Below are 21,199 nucleotides of genomic sequence, written 5' to 3' on the forward strand. Positions count from 1 at the left end.
GTATATATCAATTAAGCCCATTTGATCTAGCATGTTGCTCAGTGCCACAATGTCCTTGTTGATTCTTTGTTCGGAAGATCTGACCATTGTTGACAATGGGGTGTTAAAATTCCCTACTATAATTGTGTTGCTTTCTATATCTTTCTTGAAGTCCTCCAAGATTTTCCTTATATATTTGGGTGCTCCTGTGTTGGGTACATGTACGTTTACAATGTTTATAGCTTCCTGATAAATTCTTCCCTTTGGAATTGTGAAATGACCTTCTTTGTCTCCATTTATGGCCTTTGTTTTGAAATCTCTTTTGTCTGATGTAAGTATTGCTACCCTGGTTTTTTTCCCTGTCCATTTGCTTGGAATATTTTTTTCCAACCCTTCACTTTAAGTGTGTATAGGTCTTTTATTCTGAGGTGGATCTCTTGTAAACAGCATATATGCGGATCATCTTTCCTTATTCCTTCACCTACCCTATGTCTTTTGATTGGAGCATTTAATCCATTTATCTTTAAGGTTACTACTGATAGGTTACTTCTATCAACCTAATGGATAGGTTACTACTATCCATTGCCATTTTTTCCTGTTGTACCTGTGTCCTCTCTCTCTCTCACTGAATGCCTTCATCTTCTTAAAGCAGTCCCCTTAGCATGTCTTGTAGTGCTGGTTTGGTGGAGATGTGTTCTTTTAACTTTCTTTTTGTCTGGGAAACTCTGTATTACACCTTCCATGTTAAATGACAGCCTTGCTGAATAGAGTAGTCTTGGTTACTTCTCATTACTATTTCTTGCCATTCCCTTCTGGCTTATAGTGTTTCTGTTGAGAAACCAGCTGCTAGCCGTATTGGGGCTCCCTTGTTTGTTACTGTCTGTTTCTCCCTTGCTGCTTTTAAGATTCTCTCTTTGTCTTTAAAGTTTGACATTTTAATTATGGTGTGTCTTGGAGTGGACCTCTTTGGGTTCATCTTGATTGGGACCGTCTGTGCTTCCTGAACGTGCATGGCTTTTCCCCTCTCCAAGTTAGGAAAGTTTTCTGACATTATTTTTTCCAAACAGGTTTTTTATCTGTTGCTCTTTTTCTTGTCCTTGTGGTATTCCTATGATTTGAATGTTGTTACATTTCATATTGTCCTCAAGTTCCCTTAAGCTATCCTCACACATTTTGGATCTCTTTTCATGTTGTTGCTCTACATGGGTATTTCTTTCTACCTTGTCTTCAGGCTCACAGATTTGGTCCTCTGCTTCATCCAGCCTGATTGTAATTCCTTCTGGTGTAATTTTTATTCCACATATTGTATTCTTCATTTCTTCCTAGTTCTTGTTTACAGCTTCTGTTTCCTTTTTCATACAGTTTCTTATAGTTGCCACTGAGATCCTTGAGCATCCTTATAATCATTTCTTAGAATTCTGTGTCTGATGGATTGCTTGCCTCAATTTCATTTACCTCTTTTATTGGGGACTCTTCCATTCCTCTCGATTGCTGGTTTTTTCTTTGTCTCCCCATTTTAGGTGACTTTTTTTTGTTTCTGCATCTTAGAATGATGCTCTGCTTTGCCAGTTGTCTTCATGGGGTGGACTTCTGTGGTAGGAGTTCTGTGGGACTCAGCAGTGTGATCTCTCTGATCTCATCTGGGTTCTTTTGGGTTGCCCTTTCTTCCATTTGTGTGGGTTCTTTTGTTGTACTTGGGCTTTACTTGTTGGTGGCTTCTTTGTTGGTTGGTTCTCCTCTCTAGCAGGCTTACTAGTAGTCACAACTCCTGCCTTGACTTGTATGCTGTTGTACAGGTGTTGGTTAACAAAGCAGTATTACCAGGCAACCAAACCTATACCAGCAAAAAGAATCCCCTTGTGCCCTGGCTGGCATAGCTCAGTGGATTGAGCGTGGGCTGCGAACCAAAGTGTTGCAGGTTCGATTCCCAGCCAGGGTACATGCCTGGGTTGCAGGCCATAACCCCCAGCAACCGCACATTGATGTTTCTCTCTCTCTCTCTATCTCCCTCCCTTCCCTCTCTAAAAATAAATAAATATAATCTTTAAAAAAAAAGGATCCCCTTGCCACATAAGCAATCTCACCTGCAACTGAGAAAAAATTAAAGGTGAAGAGAGATTACAAATATTATAAGATATGACAAAAGGAATATGAAATGACTAAAAAATGGGTAAATGTTATTGAGGGGGAATAGGTAGGAGAATTGTTAAGAGTAGGGATAGAGCTGAGGCAAAGAAAGGGAGAGAACAAGATTTAAAACAAGTAAAACATGAAAAGGTGATGGGAACAATGAGGTAAGAAAAGAGAAGAGTATACTGTGGGGTTTGAGGTAAAACTGACAAGGTATTTGACCAACAGGAGCACAGTTGCAGAAAAACCACAGCAGGGTCAATAGCAATGACAGCTGAATAAAGGTGGAATGGGAAGAATATTGTATAAAATCAAAAAGTGAATATGAGATGTCTATAGCATAAAAGGATTTTGAGAGGATGAGGGAAGCAAACTAATAAGAGTAAGGAATTAAGCCCAGGTTGAGAGAAGGGGGAAAAATGAAATAAATTCCTCACTCAACTGATCAGGGGCAGGGAGAAGGCAAAATGGAGTAAGATGGGGAGAGGATTCTCTGAGATTTAAAATACAAACAAATAGTGAACAAATAGGAGTTACATTGGAGAAGTACAGCAATTACTGTGGTATTTTGCCCAACTAGCCACTGTTGATAAAAGGTGGAAAGGAAATAAGACTCTTGTAAGGGGAAAAAGAATGTGAGCTGACTTAAGAAAATAGTGCTTATACAAGCACTATTGGAAGAGAAATAGTGAGAGTAAGGGATAGGAACGTGGCATAGTGTGAGGGAAAATAAAAGTTTACAACATTGGTAATAAAGATCAGGAAGATGGTGAAATGAAATAAGATCAGGGAAGGGTGCTGTGTGGGATTTGGAATAACAATAATATGATAAAAAAAATATATAGTCTGAATAAAAAGAATGAAAAATAAAAGACCTAGAGTAATGAGTTACTTGGAATATGAGTGAAGTGAGAGAAGAAAAATTAAAATGCAATATGAAAGGGAGAAACAAGAAAAGGCAAACTAAAAATGAAAAAAAGAAAAATAAAAAATACACAAGCTCTGATGAAGAGCAAGGTGAAATTTGTCTCAGATGTTGGTGTTTACCTTCTGACTTGTTTCTTGGATCTGTCTGGTTTTCTCAGCTCCAGGTCTTACTGTCTTACTCTTGGCTGGTTGGGGGGGGGGGGGGGAGGTGGGGGAGGGCCCCATATAGATTGTTAAGCCTGCGTGGCCAGTTTGGCAAATCTTCCCAGCTCCTGTAAGTGTAGTGGGTTGTGCTCAGTTCCCTTTCTGGTGGTTCCCCCAAGGAAGGGGGCTCAGTCTGAGCTACAGTAATCACAGGTGCTCAGTTTCCAGCAGTTCTCCCAGCACCCTGTGGCCCACACTCTCCACTCTACACAGTTGCACCAGGCTGGCATCAACATACCACCTTGCTTTGCACCCTTCTGATCAATCTGCAAGGTGCACTGAGTGGGGGCAAATCACACCCACAATTCTCCCTCCTTGTTGGCAGAGCAGCTGTGTGTGCAAGTTCCCTGCCCAGCGCCTTAGTTCCACTTTTGAAAAAAAGTCTCTGTGGGCACCATTGTTGCTCAGAGCCACTGCCTGGCTTTCCACACACTCCAACTCTGCCAAGTGAAGACTCTATCTCAGTCATGGCCAGTCGTGGCCCACCTCTTCTCCCAGTGCCAGGTGCTGCCAGGATCCCTCCCACTCTCTGGCACTGTTCTGGCCAGCAACTGGCACCCTAGCTTAGGTGCTTGGCCTGCCATGTACGGGTGTGCTGCCTCTTCTCCCACCCTCCACCTCCCCACAACCTTATGCATTCAAGTCTCACCTGCAGCAGGTCTGCCATTTCCCTGCCCTATCAGCAACCCGGCTCCCCCGTAATGTCCCCATGGCAGCTGTGTTGCCATTCCTGGGGACTTTCCCATCTGCCTTTAAAACCTTACTGCCCATTTCGAAGCATCATTTGCACACTTTGGTTTTCATACTTCATATTAGCTAAGATTCTGTCAACTGTTCACTTTGTTTTTCAGAAGACCAGCTAAGTCTCCCAGTTGGGTACACAAGTAAGTGGGCTCAGCTCCCAGCTGATTTGCCGCCAGCTTTTCCTCAAAATAACTTAAAATGGCCATTTCTAAAGACCAAAATCATTGAATATCAGCAATATAATATGGTTCAATTTATATTATTTTCAATTAAATACACAAAATACAAAAACTGATCCATACATTGTTTTTACTTCTTAGGCTGAACTATTAAAAGCTGTTAATCATGATATCTAACTGGCAGATTTAAAGTGATAAATTGGGGAGACTTGCTGCTTATGTGATTACATATGCAAAAGTAGTTTCTCATATTTGATTACATTTTTATTAAATGTTTACCAAGAAATAATTTTCAGAAAGATTTTGAGCAACATGTCTATCTTTTACTAATTAAATATGTCTTGAGTGCAATATAGCATCACTCAACAAATATTGAGAACTTATTATATATAAGCACTAAAATCAAAATCTCAGAACTCAAAGAAAACATTTCCCTCATTTTCCAATGAAGAAACTGAGTTTTCCAAGATCACACAATGAATTAAGAGTATAGCTGGAATTCAATTCCAGAATTCTCTCTTCCAATAGCAATGGGATTGTATATTTAAATATCAACCACAGGCCAAAATACATTCTGTTACATAGAAACCTAAAATAAGTGCCTCTTCAAATTAACTTTATTCATATATAAGTAGGAAATTTTTAAGGTAAAAAAATTATCCAAGCTGTTAAACCCCAAGACACACTCTGAACCACATCTATGTACATTCATTGAGAGCTTACTAAGTTTCAGCACTTTCCTACGTGCTGGCAATGTGATAGTTAAAATCCCTCTTGGAGTATATAATCTAATGAAGAAGATCCCACTATCTTGCCATGTAAGTAAAATTTTTCCTTCCCTAAGTTATTTCAGGAAGTACAATAATACTCCCAGGTCAAGATTTAAAGTCAGCCTTTTGACATTATGTACCTTAATCTCTGAATCTTATCCTGAGGAGGTGGATGCATGTTTGTGATCTCACTAAACCCTCAATCTCTCATGACCTCTATGGATTCATTCAGAAGCCTCCCAGACATCCTTCCAAATACCCTGTTAGAAAATTGCTACCTCTTTTTTAACATCTCTGGACTAGAACAGATATATATATATTTGCATAAAAAAGCAAGGCCTGATATCACAAGTCATCTAGTCCTACATCTCTAGAATAGTTGAGGAGATAGAGCCTAAGTATAAGAACATCTGGAGCTTGAGAATCAGCCCGTGTCCATCCAGAGGCAACAAATACCCAATGTGCTAGGAACTCTGATTATGGGATATATCTCATTTGTAACCAAATTTGACCATGGCCAATATTGTAATGCTGGGAGGTTTAGCACTGGGGGGAAAGTGACAAAATTTCACCTACTAATTCAGTTTCCCTAGACTCAATCTATCACATTACTCATTATTTTATATAATATGTAATATCCTGATATTAGAAAAAATGTTGAAGTATCAAGCTTGTATTTTTAAATTATTGATTTATTTACCTGATCTTGGTTGACAACTACATAGTTAAATTATTGATTTATCAGTTTACAGAGTGGCTGGAAACTAAACCTTCAGAAACCTCAAAATATTTACTGAACTTGTTGGGAACCGCCCTGACTGGTATCAGAAGCTGAAACCCCCGCCTAGGCTAAGGCTAAGGCTAAGGGAACGCCCTTGGAACCATAAGCCAGCAAGGAGACAAAAGCTTATCTCCCTGGCAGGAATGCTGCTTCTGCTGCTTTATTCATAACTGAACCCCAAAAAGCTTGGTCGGTTAGCCAAAGACGGGTAAGATTCCCCAAGGGGGGAACGACCTAAGACAGGCACGATCACTTTGGGAGGCCCCCCAAAAGAAGGACTTGGGGGGCTGCAGCAAAAGGGGATGATGGACCCTCACTCCTCGGCTTTGACATAGCCTGAGTTCTCATGTCTGGGAGAAAAATCTCCTTATCTCTTGGTTGCCTTAGTTCCCTTGCTCCACCTAAGCCTGAAACAATGACAGGGTGGTGCAGCTCTGTGCTGAAAAGGGCAGATTCCTTGGGTGATCAGGCCTAAGAAAGAAAATGTAAATTACTGTGAAACCTTCTTTGTTTAGAATGTTCTCAGTTGAATGAGAGGGGTCCAAGGAGGAAGTTAGTTTGTTCCTCAAAGTCTTACAGCTTAATGAGTACTGTACTTTACCTGAATTATTATGCAAAATGAGCCCAATAAAAGCAGGTATGGATGGTAAATCGGTGCGCTCCCCACCAGGGGGGGTGACCATTTCGTCCCTACTTCCCCACAGAAACTAGTCTGTCTCTGTGCATGTTTTTTCTCGCGTGTTTTTCAGCGAGCCATCCGCAGCGTTCCGTGGTCACTGCTGGCCGGGGACCCACGCATCAGAACTTAAATATCTGATAATTTCTTCAATGTCTCTTTGGAATAAGGTTTTTGTGTTGGGCCATTGTATCAGCTGTTGTTCAAGACCAAAATAATAATATCTTACACAAGATAGACATTTATTTCCCCCTCACACAACCCACCTATAAGCCAGAAATAAGGCTCCATCCGGCAGAGTGGAAGAAAGGTAAGAATGATAAAGAAAACCCTGAAAATTACACAAATCTCATTGGTCAGAACTTAGCCATGAGGGCTATACCTAGGTTGGGGTAAGTAGTATTTTGCTAGGTGGCAATATATGTTTTAAAAAATTATGGAAGAAGGGGAAAATATACTGAGAAATAACCAGCAGTGCCTGCCACAGTTGGGGAAATATTTAGGAATGAACTTTTAAAATATTCCTACATATATTTAGGAATATTTTAAAATTACCATATCTAATCATGTTGAAAGATTTTGTTCTCAAGTCTAAAGTTTGCCTTCACAGTGTCTAACTAGAAAATGCAATATAATCCCATGGTACTCAATGTACTATGAATGGAAACACATTTTGGAAATACCATTCACTGAAAGATACATAGCTGTTGTGGGCCAAGAGATTTTCTTTATGTGTCTAATCATACTGTCTGCACACATATAGGCACACAAATGCAGAATTCAGCATACTTGGAGGCCATCCATGGAATAGGTTTACAACTGTAAGTCTACTTTTGGCCCATCCTGTAGAAGAGATGATAACTCTTGCACCCTTCAAAAAATCTATCAGTGTATATTATTCTTAGGTAAAGGCATTAGAAGTATTTTTTACAATCCTGTTTGCAAGTGAAAGACTCTTAAGCATTTTAAAGTCTGTGGCTCTGAGCATCACTGCTGTAAGGTCTCAGTGGATTATAACTTTCAAATACCAAGGCATCATGTTATTATTTAGAACAGATATTAGTTTCTGGTTCATTCAATTATCCCATCACTTAACAGAACATTTCTATATTCCAAGGGCCTTTACTGGGCATGTGAACAAAATAATTACTTGGAAAACTTTTAAAAATGTTTTACTGTGATAGGCTAGGAAAAACACACAGGTCATTTATGCAGGGGTGGGCAAAAGTAGGTTTACAGTTGTTCATATAGAAAATAATACAACAATTAATAATAATACAAAAGTAAACTGTGTTTTTGCTACTCACAACTGTAAACTTACCTTTTCCCACCCCTGTATGACAGAGTTCTATTATTTGGTATAAGCTGGGAACCTAGGAGTTATGGCCTCTGAGTAATCAACATGCATAAATCCATGCAGTTTCCTCCTAGGAGCTTCCTAGGCCTTTGCTTAGAACTAATTTTATACACAATTCTTAAAAGGTTGGTAGGGTGGATATCTAATATATTGGTCTATAGGGAACCAATCCACTTGGCAATGGCAAATATAGCCCAGCCCTGCAGAAAACCAGCAGACTTGAGACAGCACACAGGAGCCAGGCCCACAGGTCGGCTTTCCCATTGGAAACCAGGTCTGCATTGTACCTAGGCTGCTTTGAGGCTTGCTTTTGCTAAAACTTCCTCACCCTGAATTGAAGCAGCAAATGTCCACTGCATATCTTTAAAGTAACTTCCTAAAGTCTGTGCTAATTCTCCTAAGGACGGAGTGTAACCAGACCAATCACTCTTATTGTTCACTTACATTTGCAACATTTTTTCTTTGTTAATTTGTAAGAAGTAATCAGCAACATCCTTTCCTTTGTTATCTATAAAAGGTAATCACCTAAAGCAAGCTTGAGCATAATGAATGAGAACCTTCTTTGACGTATGCTATTAGAAAGCAATAAAAGCCTGTCCAGACAAGGGTCGGGTGCTCTCTCACTCAGAAAGTGGTCATGCTGTCCCTTTTTCTCCACAGAATTTCTGTAGTCCATGTGAATTTGTTTGTTGCATCCACAACATACAGACCCCGCTGGATGAAGTCTGCATCATTAGTCCACAGCAGATTAGAAAGAACAAATTAAAAGAGAATAGGAGCCCTGGCCAGGTGGCTCAGTTTGTTGGAGTGTCATCCCATGCACTGAAAGGTTGTGGGTTTGATTCCCAGTTAGGGAACATACTTAGGTTGCAGATCCTTGGTTGGGATGCATCTGAGGAGTAACTAATTGATATTTCTCTCTGTCATCCATATTTCTCTCCCCTTCTCTCTCTGAGATTAGTGAACATGTCCTCAGGTGAGGATTTAGAAAAAGGATAGAATAGGGGATGGAAACTTGTCTTGGGGTGGTGAATACACAATACAGTGTACAGGTCACATGTCGTAGAATTGTACACTTGAAACCTGTATAATTTTGTTACCCAGTGTTACCCCAATAAATCCAATAAAAATAAAAAAGGTAATAGAGGAGTGAAACTAAAAAAAAAATTCTAGAAAAGTAAAAAGCAACCTTCAACCTCCAGGACACATTCAGCCTACATAGCCAAATGTAATAATTATAATAGTTATAGAATGCTTACCTTATAGCACACACTAGCTAAGCATTTTGTAACTATTTCACAAATTCCCTGTCACATAGGTATTCTTATCTTCATCTTACAAAGGAACACACTCTGACACAGGTTAAGTAACTTACCTGAAGTCACATTGAGTATTTGACTGAAGTATTATTTGAACCTAAGTATGTGTTATTTAAGAGGCCTTCTTCTGAGTCACTAACTGTTGTTATTGTGGTCTTTTTTACCCATAGAGCAAAGAAACAAGATGTAAAATTATTCAGAGTAAAAAGCTTGTGGCATTCTTGACTTTGATAAACAATGAATTAATTGACAATCAGGATCAAGATACATATATCTGAAGTTAGAAAAGTACTAACTTCACTGTCATAAGTTATATAAGTATAAATGGTGTGAATTTTCTGTTTATTAATTCAGAGTTTCTCAACAGCAACATTGGTATTTTGGGACAGATAATTTGTTGTGAGAGACTGTCCTTTGTAATGCAGGATATTTAGCAGCATCCATAGCCTCTACCCACTAGCTGCCAGCAGTAACAAACAAAAAATTCTCTGGATACTGCCAAATGTCCCCTATGGGGAAAAATTGCCCTTAGTTAAGAATCCTTGATTAAGTAAAAGACTATTTTAACTTTCTAGAATCATAGAATGACAGACATGGAAGAGACTTTAATCAGTTCCTTATATGACAGGTGAGGAGACTGAGATAAGATGAGATTGGGACCCTTACCTAAATTACCAAGCTACTTAGGAGAAGAGTTGGGTGGGAAAGCCAGACATTTCCTGATCTTAGAAAATATATGCAAAACGCATAGATACAGACTATAGTGTGGTGATGGCCAGAGAAAAGAGGGGATGGGGCTGGGTGGAGGTGGGCAAAGGTGGGTGGGGAAATGGGGACATCTGTAACAGTGTCAGCACTAAAAACAAAGGAAAAAGTTCTAATCACAAGAAAAGAAACATAATCTAGACATTGATGTATGAGACATTTTCTGTAAATTGAACGGAATATTGTGGTTACAGCACCCAGATTCATTCTTTTAAAGCATATTTCAGATATTTCTCACCTGAGCTAAGACATCTAGTGGCTTCCTGTCATTCTTAGAATGATATCCAAAGTCCTAGCCATAGCCCAAAGGATCTTACAGAATTTGGCTTCTGGCCACCTCCCACACTTATTTTCTAACACTCCTTTCATCCTGCTCTTGTTACACCAGTTTTCTTGGCTTTCCTTTGAACACTCTCAAGCATACTCCCATCTTTGCATTCCAGGAATGTTCTTTTCCTAGACATTTCCATGACTTGTTTCTTCACTTCCTTCAGACATCTATCTGAACACGTATTACTCTAACAGGCAGGTTCCACCTGTCTAAAATTGCACTTCTCAAACTCTTCACTCTTTATGTAGCTTGATTTCTCTTTATTACAATTTTCAACACTTAGATATAGTCCATATTGTTTATTCTTAGTCTTTTCCTCCTTTTGAATGCAAAATCCACACAGAACTGAGTGAAATACTACCTGAACATAGTAGGCACATAATAAACATTAATTCAATGACTGGATCACAGTCACCTCAGAAAAACAGTTCATACCCTTTTAGTAATCACTCTTTATTTACCTTTCTTCCAACCTCTAGCAATATGATTTGATTTGATTTGCTTATTCTGAATATTTCATATGTTCCCCTACAGCTATAAATTTTCAATTTAGCACTGCTGTTGCTGCAGCATATAACTTTTGGTATGTTGTATTGGAGACCGTTCTGCATGGTGTGGGCCCAGCTCCCACTCAGAGATGCACAGGACCCACGTCCATGGATAGGTTCTCCCATGCGGAATCAGACTTGTATTGTACCTAGACTGCTATGAGACTTGCTTTTGCTAAAACTCCCTCACCCTAAATTGAGGCAGCAAACATTTACTGCATATCTTTAAAGTAACTTCCTAAAATCCATGCTAAACCTCCCAAGGACAAGTGTAACCAGTTCAACCACTTTTCCTTTTGCATTTGCAAATATCCTTCTTCTGTGGTGTGATTAGTGGCATCCTCTCCTTTGTTTTCTGTAAAAAGGGAATCTGTGCATAGTAAATGAGGACCATCATGTAATGTGCCCAGAAAAGCAATAAAAGCTTGTCGAGGCAAGGATCGAGGCTTTTTCCTCCTCCTGAGAGAGAAGCCGTGCCATACCTTTTCCTCCACAAGACTCAGTGAATTTGTCCATGTGAATTTGTTATGTCTCATCCATAACACCTTGGACCCCATGAGCCAGGGTCTGCATCAGCTGGCACCCAGGAACAGGGACCCAGAGCTATGAGCCATTGTTGGACAACACAAAAACTTGGTTGGAGTACATGCATCAGCCCAGGTAAGGGCTGACAACATCGAGTCCTTTTCTGTTAGGTCATAGGGTGTGTTGGATTTCAGAGGAAAAGGGTTTTCTTCTTAGGTCACCCTCTCTTGCGACCACTTTACAACTATACCTTCTCTAGTAAGTTAGGAGCCTTGCTCTCTCTACCAAGTATTCGCTGCAATCTGGAGGGTCCAGGTCAAGCAGTTAAAAGCCACAAGGGCACTCACTCCTAGAAGTCACCCATGACAGGATTAGCTGGGATGTGGACCGGGTTACAACACTACGTTTCCTGCGAGCAGCAAGCAAAAGTCCACACAATGAGAGGCACACTGTAAAAACACTTACAAGCCCATCCCCGAGGCACAACCCCCAACTAGGTCTAAGCTTGGGAGAAAGAGCAAAGATTTTCCCTTTAATGGGCTTTAAAAACATCAACTAGTTACAGGACAATTTACAAGCATCTCAGCAAATTTTTTCTTTTAAGCTGCTTCTTATAGTCCTTTCAATTTTGCCCTTTCCTTCTGTCCACCTGCATAAGGAAAAAGCAGATAGTGAGTGAGTGTTTCCATTTTGAGCGGAACCCCAAAGATTGCTTTCCAGGAGAATTTAGTGTTAGTCACAGGTTTTGTGTGAGAGCTTTTGACATTTGCCAAGTTCTGAAGACAAAAGGCACTTCTTGCCCTCGGCCCGAGAAATCAGGTATTCCCATATGAGTCGGAACCTTGCAAGGGTGTCCGGGATCAATTCCCGAGACATGCAGGGGCCTTAATAGGGACCTCCAACACTGCTTAATCTAACTTCTGGCTCATCTGGGAAGCACCATATAAAGTTTGGACACCTAGCGCTATGAGCCCCTCTCACAGTCCTAAACACTGGGGGAGAACCCGAAACCCATAAGCAGTGTGAGGGTACTTGGAAAGTCCAGTAGCCCTCTCCCTGACTGTCTTTCACCAACAGCACATTATATCCCTCAATAGCTAACTAGTTAGGGTTCAGGACAGGTGGCAGAATCTGAAAATACAACAATTGAAAGTAAAAATGAGCCTTTTAATAGCAAAAATGGGCTCTGGTTCATCTAAAGAGCAGAAAGTTTATCCACAGATGTTATAGCAGCTCCTCAGGGGAGTGGATTGCAAGGTGAAGGAACAGCATCTCATTCAGCTTTTACAAACTATAAAGGAATACTACCCTGCTTTTCCTGACAAGGAAACCTTAGATATAAAGATTTGGGAAGATGCAGGTGATAGATTAAGAACTTGACAGGATGTTGGTGCTTCTATCGGAACTGAAAACTTAGTAATCTGGAGGCTAGTCAGGACTGCTTTCCTGCCCATATGGGCTAGGAGACCAGAATTAGTCAAAACAGAGGATAAAGAGTCTAGTTCAGAGGAGAAAGTCGAATGTGATGTAGTGGAAGAACCAGCTATGAGGCTTCTGCCTACAGCACCACTGGAGGACCTACTTCATAGCCTTTGCTCCTTACTCCAACCCTGGGAGAGTTCCTCCTTGCAGGATGACTCACCACCAAGAGAGCCAGAAAATTTACACAGTTATCCTGTGAGGGCCATAAGACGGTGCCTTCAGCAGGCGGCAGAGGCTGGAGATTTAGATGCCCTTTCAGCCTTCCTTCCCCATTATAGTCAGGGGTCAAATAAATGTCCATGAGCCCCTTCCTTTTTCCCTTTACAAGGATCTAAAAAAACAGCATTAGAGAAAATGGGCTTCAGACTCCTTATACTAATGGGATATTTCAAGCCATTACTGACAGCTATAGAATGGCCCCTTGTGACTGGATTGCTCTAGCCAGGACAGTCTTAACCCCAGCTCAGTTTACAGTCTGGCATTTGGAGTACTCTCAGTGAGGTGGCCGCCAAGTGGCCGAGAATGCATAAATGAATAATCGTGTCACCTTCCCTATGCTGCTAGGGCCTGGTGATTTTGCCACCGCTACAGCTCAAGCCAGGCTTGATCCTCATGGTTTTAGTCAAAGTGCTCAAATTGCTCTCAGAGCCATGGAGGCTGTGCCTGATTCTCAGGCCAGGGAAATTTCTTCCTTTACCAATAACCATCAGGGTGCTTCAGAGGCATATATTGACTTTATTGATCGCCTCCAAGAACATATTGAAAGGCAAATAGATAATGACAGAGCAGCCAAATCTCTTTTGTGGCAGCTAGCTTATGAAAATGCTAACAAAGACTGCAGGACCATCATAGGACCCCTGCGACCTACCACCAAAGACATCAGTGAGTTTATCAAGGCTTGGCAAGATGTTGGCACAGAGTAGTATAAGGCTTCTCTCTTAGCTGCTGCAATTAAGGGAGATCCCAGATGTTACAACTGTGGAAAGCCTGGTCACCCACGCAGGGACTGTTTGTCCACAACGGAAAGAGGAAAGGGTAATTACAAACTTCCCCTAAAGGACTGTCTGTGCTATTGTCCACACTGTGGCAAGGGCAGACATTGGGCAAAGGAATGCCACTCTAAATTTGACAAAAATGGCTAACGTATTCAGGGAAACTTCTAGGGGGAGCCCGCTCCAGTGCCCCCAACCTCAATTGGAGCTTTCAGAATCACAATCAATATCAGGGAATGCAGAGAAATGCACAGTTTCTGACCTTCGTGCAGCCGCCCATGGAAGCACAGGGCTGGACTTAGTCACCACCAACGAGATCATCTTAAAAGAACAGGATCAAGTAACCATAGCTCCCACTGGTGTCTGGGGACATTTACCCACAGAAACAGTTGGCTTAATCTTAGGGATATCTGGTATTACTACCAAAGGCATTTTTGTTCAGCCAGGGGTCATTGACTCAGACTATCAAGGGGAAATTAAAATCATGCTTAAAGCTTCTGGTTATCATATTATTCCTGCCCAAATGCGTACTGCCCAGCTGCTCCTACTCCCCTACATAATCTCAAAGACTCAGAATACAGTGAGGGAAAAGGGAGTCTTTGGTAGTACAGACAATCAATCAGTTTTTTAGACAGAATCAATTAAATTAAATAAACCAATCTTACAAATAAAGATAAAGAATAAGACCTTTCACAGCCTCATAGATAAGGGAGCTGACCTCTCTGTTATCTCAAATCAATTTTGGCTTCGGGAATGGCCTCTAACAGACAGCAGAATGCCTGTAACAGGTGTTGGAGGAGTTTCTCAACCACAAGTCAGTATATGGTCTCTTAAACATTATGGACCAGAAGGACAGGTAGGGAGAATTCAGCCATATATCCTGCCTATGCCCCTCCATGATTTCCTCAGTCATTGGGGGATGCAAATCTCTCTGCTGCATTTTCCCTAGTGGCCACTGCTCTTACAACTCTGCTACTGCTTACCTGGCTCTCCAATACACCAGTATGGGTTGATCAGTGGCCACTTCAGGCAGAGCGACTTGAACAGACCTGCCTTTTAGTTAAGCAACAATTAGAAGAAGGCCGTATTGAATCCTCTAACAGCCCTTGGAATATGCCTATTTTTGTTGTACCAAAGAAATCCGGCAAAAGGAGGCTTATTCATGATCTAAGAAAAATCAATGAATCCCTCCAACCTATGGACCCCCTGCAGCTGGGAGTCCCCAATCCAGCTTGCATTCCAACGGATTGACTACTTTTAGTTATTGACCTAAAGGATTATTTCTTTACAATCCCTTTAGCAGAAAAGGATCTGGAGCTTTTTGCATTTTCCCTCCTAGTCATCAACAATTCTCAGCCTTTACAGAGGTTTCAATGGAGAATTTTGCCTCAGGGAATGCTTAACAGCCCAGTTATCTGCCAGCATTTTGTTCACACAGCTATTCAGCCAGTAAGAGATCAGTTTCCTGATTCAATTATCTATCATTATATGGATGACATCCTCATCACAGCTCCTTTACAAGATACTTTAGCAAAAACTGTTTCCTTTCTTAAAAATTCTGTAGCCTCTGCTGGGCTAGTAATTGCTCCAGAAAAAATCCAGCATTCAGAACCTTGGAAATATTTAGGCTATATTCTTTTTAAGTAGGACAATTCGGCCTCAAGTCCTTCAAATTAATCCCCCCAAGGATTTAACTCTTAATCACCTCCAACAACTTCTGGAAGCAATCAACTGCTTGCTACCCAGCCTTGGAATACCTACCCAACAATTAACTGATTTATTTAATGCCCTTAAAGGGGACCCGGATCTTAATTCCCCCAGAAAACTGTCCTCCGAGGACCTACAAGAATTAACTATAATAAATCGACATATTCAGCAGCAACAACTAACTAGAATTAATTTAGTTTCCTGTCTGGCTTTTCTGTTTCCCAAACTTAGGCACTCTAACAGGTCTTACAGGACAGTTGTCTCCTCACTTAGCTATGATAGAGTGGCTTTTTCTGTCTCATCAACCACAACGCACTATTATAACCTATATAAGTGCGTTGTGCCATCTTATTATAAAAGGACATGAGCGAGCACAGCAGTTATTTGGATATGATCCTGCCTTCATTCATGTCCCCTTAAAGTCTATTTACAACAATTGGCAGCTCAATCTTTAGAATTTCAATGTGCCATAGCTTTGTAGGAGGACTAGAAATTAACCTGCCCTCAGATAAATTGCTTCAAAACATTCCACTCCTTCAAATAAGGCTAGCAGAAAAAGCCAGCCCAATGCCAATAACTGGGGCGAGAATTGTGTTTCTTGATGGGTCCAGAAAAACCAGACAAGCTGCTATTGCCTGGCAAGGGGGCAAAAAATGCAGAAGTTTTGTATCTTCAGGACATTTCTCTACTCAAAGGGCTGAGCTTTTTGCTGCAATCATGACCCTGTGGCAATGGCCCCAAGAACCTCTGAATATAGTCTGTGACTCAGGATATACTATTTATACTATTCTGTATCTAGATTAGGCATTAATTAAGACTTCTATTGATCCCAATCTACTTAACCTATTTTTGACCCTACACTCCCTCCTTGACAAGCGAGAACACCCCCTCTTCATTACTCGTATTCAATCCCATTCAGGCTGGCCCTTTGGTGGATGGTAACAATAAGGCAGATGCCTTAGTCAGTGTCCTTACTGTATTCCAGGAAGCAGCAGCTTCTCATCAGTTTTTTCATCAAAATAGCCAGGCACTCTGAAAACAACTTAATGTTCCTCGCTCCCAAGCTAAGCAAATTATTAAAGAATGTCCTGATTGCCAAGCCTTTGGCAAGGCACCCCCATCCACAGGAGTTAATCCTCGAGGATTAAGTTCTCAAATAATTTGGGAAACAGATGTCACTCATTAGGCTCCCTTTGGAAAATTCAAATATGTTCATATTTCTATTGATATATACTCTGGTGCCCTACATGTACCTGCCTTGACAGGGGAATCTGCTAAAACTATACAAGCCCATTGGCTTGAGGCCTTTCGTCATTTAGGATGTCCTCAGCAAATAAAAACTGATAATGGCATTGGATACCTTGCCTATTCTACTCAGGCTTTTCTTCAGCATTGGAATATCCAACATAAAACAGGAATACCTTACAATCCAACCGGTCAGGCAATTATAGAACAGGCTCATCATACTTTTGTGGTGAATTACTTTGTACTCCAATTGAGAAACATTTTCAGAAGAAAGAGCCAAAGTCATCTTATCCTCAGGTTTTATATAGAGATCCACTGAGAGATGGCCCTTGGTAGGGCCCTAGCAGGCCAGATGGCCCAGCAGACCCTGAACAACCAGAAGGAAAGTGGACACCCACACTGTCCATCACTCACAGGCCTGGGTCCGCCAACAGAGGAGGATAGGGCCTGCCCCAATGACAGGGGCTGAGGCTCAAGTGCCTCCTGCAGAGGGCAACAATGTTCCAGTGCCCCATAATGTTCCCTTTAGGTATGTCCCCACCACATGGGGGAACATCAAGGCTCTTAATGCTCAAGCAAAGGCCTCATTGAACAAAAAATGTTCCAGACCCTCCACAATAATCTACAATGGCTAAACCCTAAAAACTGGTTCAATGGACTAAATTTACGAGTTTGGGTCATGGCAGCCCTTGGATGCCTCCTTGTCTTAATCCTTATTTGTGCTTTATGATATATATGGAGGTTGTTTTCTTAAGATTGCATTTGGGAAAAGCAAATAGTAGGTTTCACAGGCTTAACAGCTACAATTGCATTCACAAACAAAAAAAGGGGGAGATTAGATGTTGGGAACTGCCCTGCCTGGTTTCAGAAACTGTAACCTCCCCATGGCTAAGGCTGAGTGAAAGACTTGGGACCCTAAGTCACTGAGGAGACGAAGCTTATCTCCCTGGTGGGAGCACTGCCTCTGCCCACTTTACTTCACCCTGCCTGGCCCCCAGTGCATGACCAGTTAGCCAATGACAGGTAAGGTTCCTCAAGGGAGGGATGACTTAAGACAGACACAATCATAAGGAGGGCCTCAGGGAAGGACTTGGGGGGCTACAGAAAAAGGGGGTGATGGATGCTCGCCCCTCAGCTTTGACATAGCCTGAGTCCTCTTTCTGTTTGCAAGAAGTCTCCTAATCTCTTGGCTGCCTTACTCCCTTGCTCCACCTAAGCGTGAAACAATGCTGGAGGTGGGTGCAGCCCTGTGCTGGAAAGGCAGTTTCCCCAGGGCAATCAGGCCTGAGAAAGAATGCATAAAATCCTGTGAAACCTGCTTTACTAATATCCTCAATTTCAATGATAAGGGTCCAAGCCTGAAATGGGTTTGTTTCCCCAAAGTTTTGTGGCCCTTTAGCTATTTGACCCTGACTCAAAATAGGCCCTCAGAGTTCTTTGAATGTTATCTATTTGATCATTACTGCCTAGTAATGATTGATGGGCTTAATCTGAGAACATGGGCCTTCAGAACTCCTGGTTGCTTACTGATTATAATAATGCTCTGTGTACTTTCATGCATTTGCAAATTATTTTCCCAGGGTTGTGTGAGAGTCCAGCAAGCAGCAAGCATTGTGGGATCTATAGTGATTCTAACTAAAAACAAGGGGGGAAATATAGGAGACCATTCTGCATGGCGTGGGCCCAGCTCCCACTCAGAGATGCACAGGACCCACGTCCATGGATAGGTTCTCCCATGCGGAATCAGACTTGTATTGTACCTAGACTGCTATGAGACTTGCTTTTGCTAAAACTCCCTCACCCTAAATTGAGGCAGCAAACATTTACTGCATATCTTTAAAGTAACTTCCTAAAATCCATGCTAAACCTCCCAAGGACAAGTGTAACCAGTTCAACCACTTTTCCCTTTGCATTTGCAAATATCCTTCTTCTGTGATGTGATTAGTGGCATCCTCTCCTTTGTTTTCTGTAAAAAGGGAATCTGTGCATAGTAAATGAGGACCATCATGTAATGTGCCCAGAAAAGCAATAAAAGCTTGTCGAGGCAAGGATCGAGGTTTTTTCCTCCTCCTGAGAGAGAAGCCGTGCCATACCTTTTCCTCCACAAGACTCAGTGAATTTGTCCATGTGAATTCGTTATGTCTCATCCATAACACCTCAGACCCCAGGAGCCAAGGTCTGCATCAATGTTGTATTTTTTATTTTCATGTTTCTCAAGGTATTGTTATGGGTTGAACTGTGTTTCCCCCAAAAGATGTGTCAAAATCCTAATCCCCAGAACCTCAGAGTATACCCATATTTGGAAATAGGGTCTTTACCAAGTAATCAAACTAAAATGAGGTCATTAGGGTGACCTTAATCCAATATGAATATATCCTTATAAAAGAGGGAAATCTGGACACAGATGCAGACATTCACAGAAGGAAGACTATTTGAAGAGACATGCAAAATACTACTTGATTCATGTTTCTATAGCATGTTTTGAAATCAGGAAGTGTGAGACTTTTTTGTTCTTATTTCTCAAGACTGCTTTGGCTCTTTGGGTTTTTTTGTATTTCCATGAGCATTTTAGGATTTTGTTTTTCTAATCTGCGAAAAAATGCGATTGGGATTTCAATAAGGATTGCATTGAATCTATAGGTTGCATTGGGTAGTAGGACCATTTTAACAATATTGTCTTCCGATTAACAAGCACAGATATCTTTCCATTTATTTGTATCTTTTTTATTTATTTTCGCAATGCTTTATAGTTTTTTTTAAAGATTTTATTTATTTATTTTTTAGAGAGGGAAGGGAGGGAGAGAGAGAGAGAGAGAGAGAGAGAGAGAGAGGGAGAGAGAGAGAAACATCAATGTGTGGTTGCTGGGGGTCATGGCCTGCAACCTAGGCATGTACCCTGACTGGGAATCAAACCTGTGACACTTTGGTTCGCAGCCCACGCTCAATCCACTGAGCTATGCCAGCCAGGGCGCAATGCTTTATAGTTTTCAACATACAAGTATTTTACCTCCTCAGTTGTCTATTTCTAAGTATTTTATTCTTTTTGATGCTATAGTAAATGAGATTGTTTTCTTAATTTTCTCTTCAGATTGGTCATTACTAGTGTATTGAAACATAATTGATTTGTGTGTGTTGAGTTTGTATCCTTCAACTTTGCTGAAATTGTTTATAAGTTGTAAGAGTTTTATTGGGGAATCTTTAAAATTTTATGCATATAAGATAATGCATCTGAAAAGAGGGATAATTTTGATTGTTTCCAACTTATGCCTTTTATTAGTTTTTCTTGTCTGATTGGTCTGGCTAGAATTTTCAGTACAATGTTGAATAATAATGGCAAAAATTGGCATCCTTGCCTTTTTTCTGATCTTAGAAACGCTTTAAGTCTTTCATTATAGAGTATGATGTTTGCTGTGGCCTTTTCACATATGTTTTTTATGATGTTAAGATAGTTTTTTTTTCTTAGTTGTCTGCTTTTTTTATCATGAAAGAATATTAACTTTTGTCAAATGCTTTCTCTGTATGAATTGGGATAGTCATGTGGTTTTTGTTCTTAATTTTGTTATTGTGGTGTGTTACATTGAATGATTTTTATATATCAATGCTTGCATTCCAAGTAAAAATACCACTTGGTCATAGTAAATCCTTTTAATGTGCTGTTGAATTCAACTTGCAAATATTTTGTTCAGGATTTTTCATCAATATTCATCAGAGATATTAGTCTGCAGTTGTCTGTGTCTTTGACTGATTTTGGTATCAGAGTATGCTGGCTTTATCAAATGAGTTTTGAAGTATTCTTCAATTCTCTGATAGAGTTTTAGAAAAATGAATGTTAATTCCTCTTCTTTAAATGTTTAGTAGAATTATGAAGAGAAGCCATCTGGTCCTAGACATTTCTTTGTTAGGTTTCTGATTACTGCAGCAATCTCCTTACTAGTTATAGGTCTGTTCAGATTTTTAAAAATATTTCTTCTTAGTAGATTCAGTCTTCAGTAGGGATTGAACCTTCTCAGCAGGTTCAGTCTTAGTAGATTATATGTTCCTAGGAATTCACCAATTTCTTCTAGTTTATTCAATTTGTATAACTGTTCCCAGTAGACTCTTATGATCCTCTTTAATTTGTGATGTCAGTGGCAATGTCTACTTTTTCATTTCTAATTTGAGCTATTAGAATCATCCCTCTTCTTAATCTAGCTAAGTGTATCAACTTTTTTGATCTTGTTAAAAATCAACTTTTGGTTTCATTGATTTTTCAATTCTCTATTTCATTTATCTCTGCTCTAATCTTTATTATTTACTCTCTTCCTATAACTTTGGATTACTTTTCCTAGTTCCTTGAGATGCACAGTTAGGTTGTTGACTAGAGATCCTTATCTTTAATATATGAATTTACCACTATAAACTTTCCTCTTGGTACTCCTTTTGCTTCATGCATCCCATAGTTTTAATATGTTGTGTTTTTATTTTCATTTGTCTCCAGATATTTTCTAAATTCTTTTGTGATTTCTTCTTTGACCTACTGATTGTTTAAGAGTAAATTG

This window comes from Phyllostomus hastatus, unplaced genomic scaffold, assembly GCF_019186645.2.
Source record: "Phyllostomus hastatus isolate PE091 unplaced genomic scaffold, TTU_PhHast_1.1 phas_contig_62, whole genome shotgun sequence".
Classification (NCBI taxonomy): domain Eukaryota; kingdom Metazoa; phylum Chordata; class Mammalia; order Chiroptera; family Phyllostomidae; genus Phyllostomus; species Phyllostomus hastatus.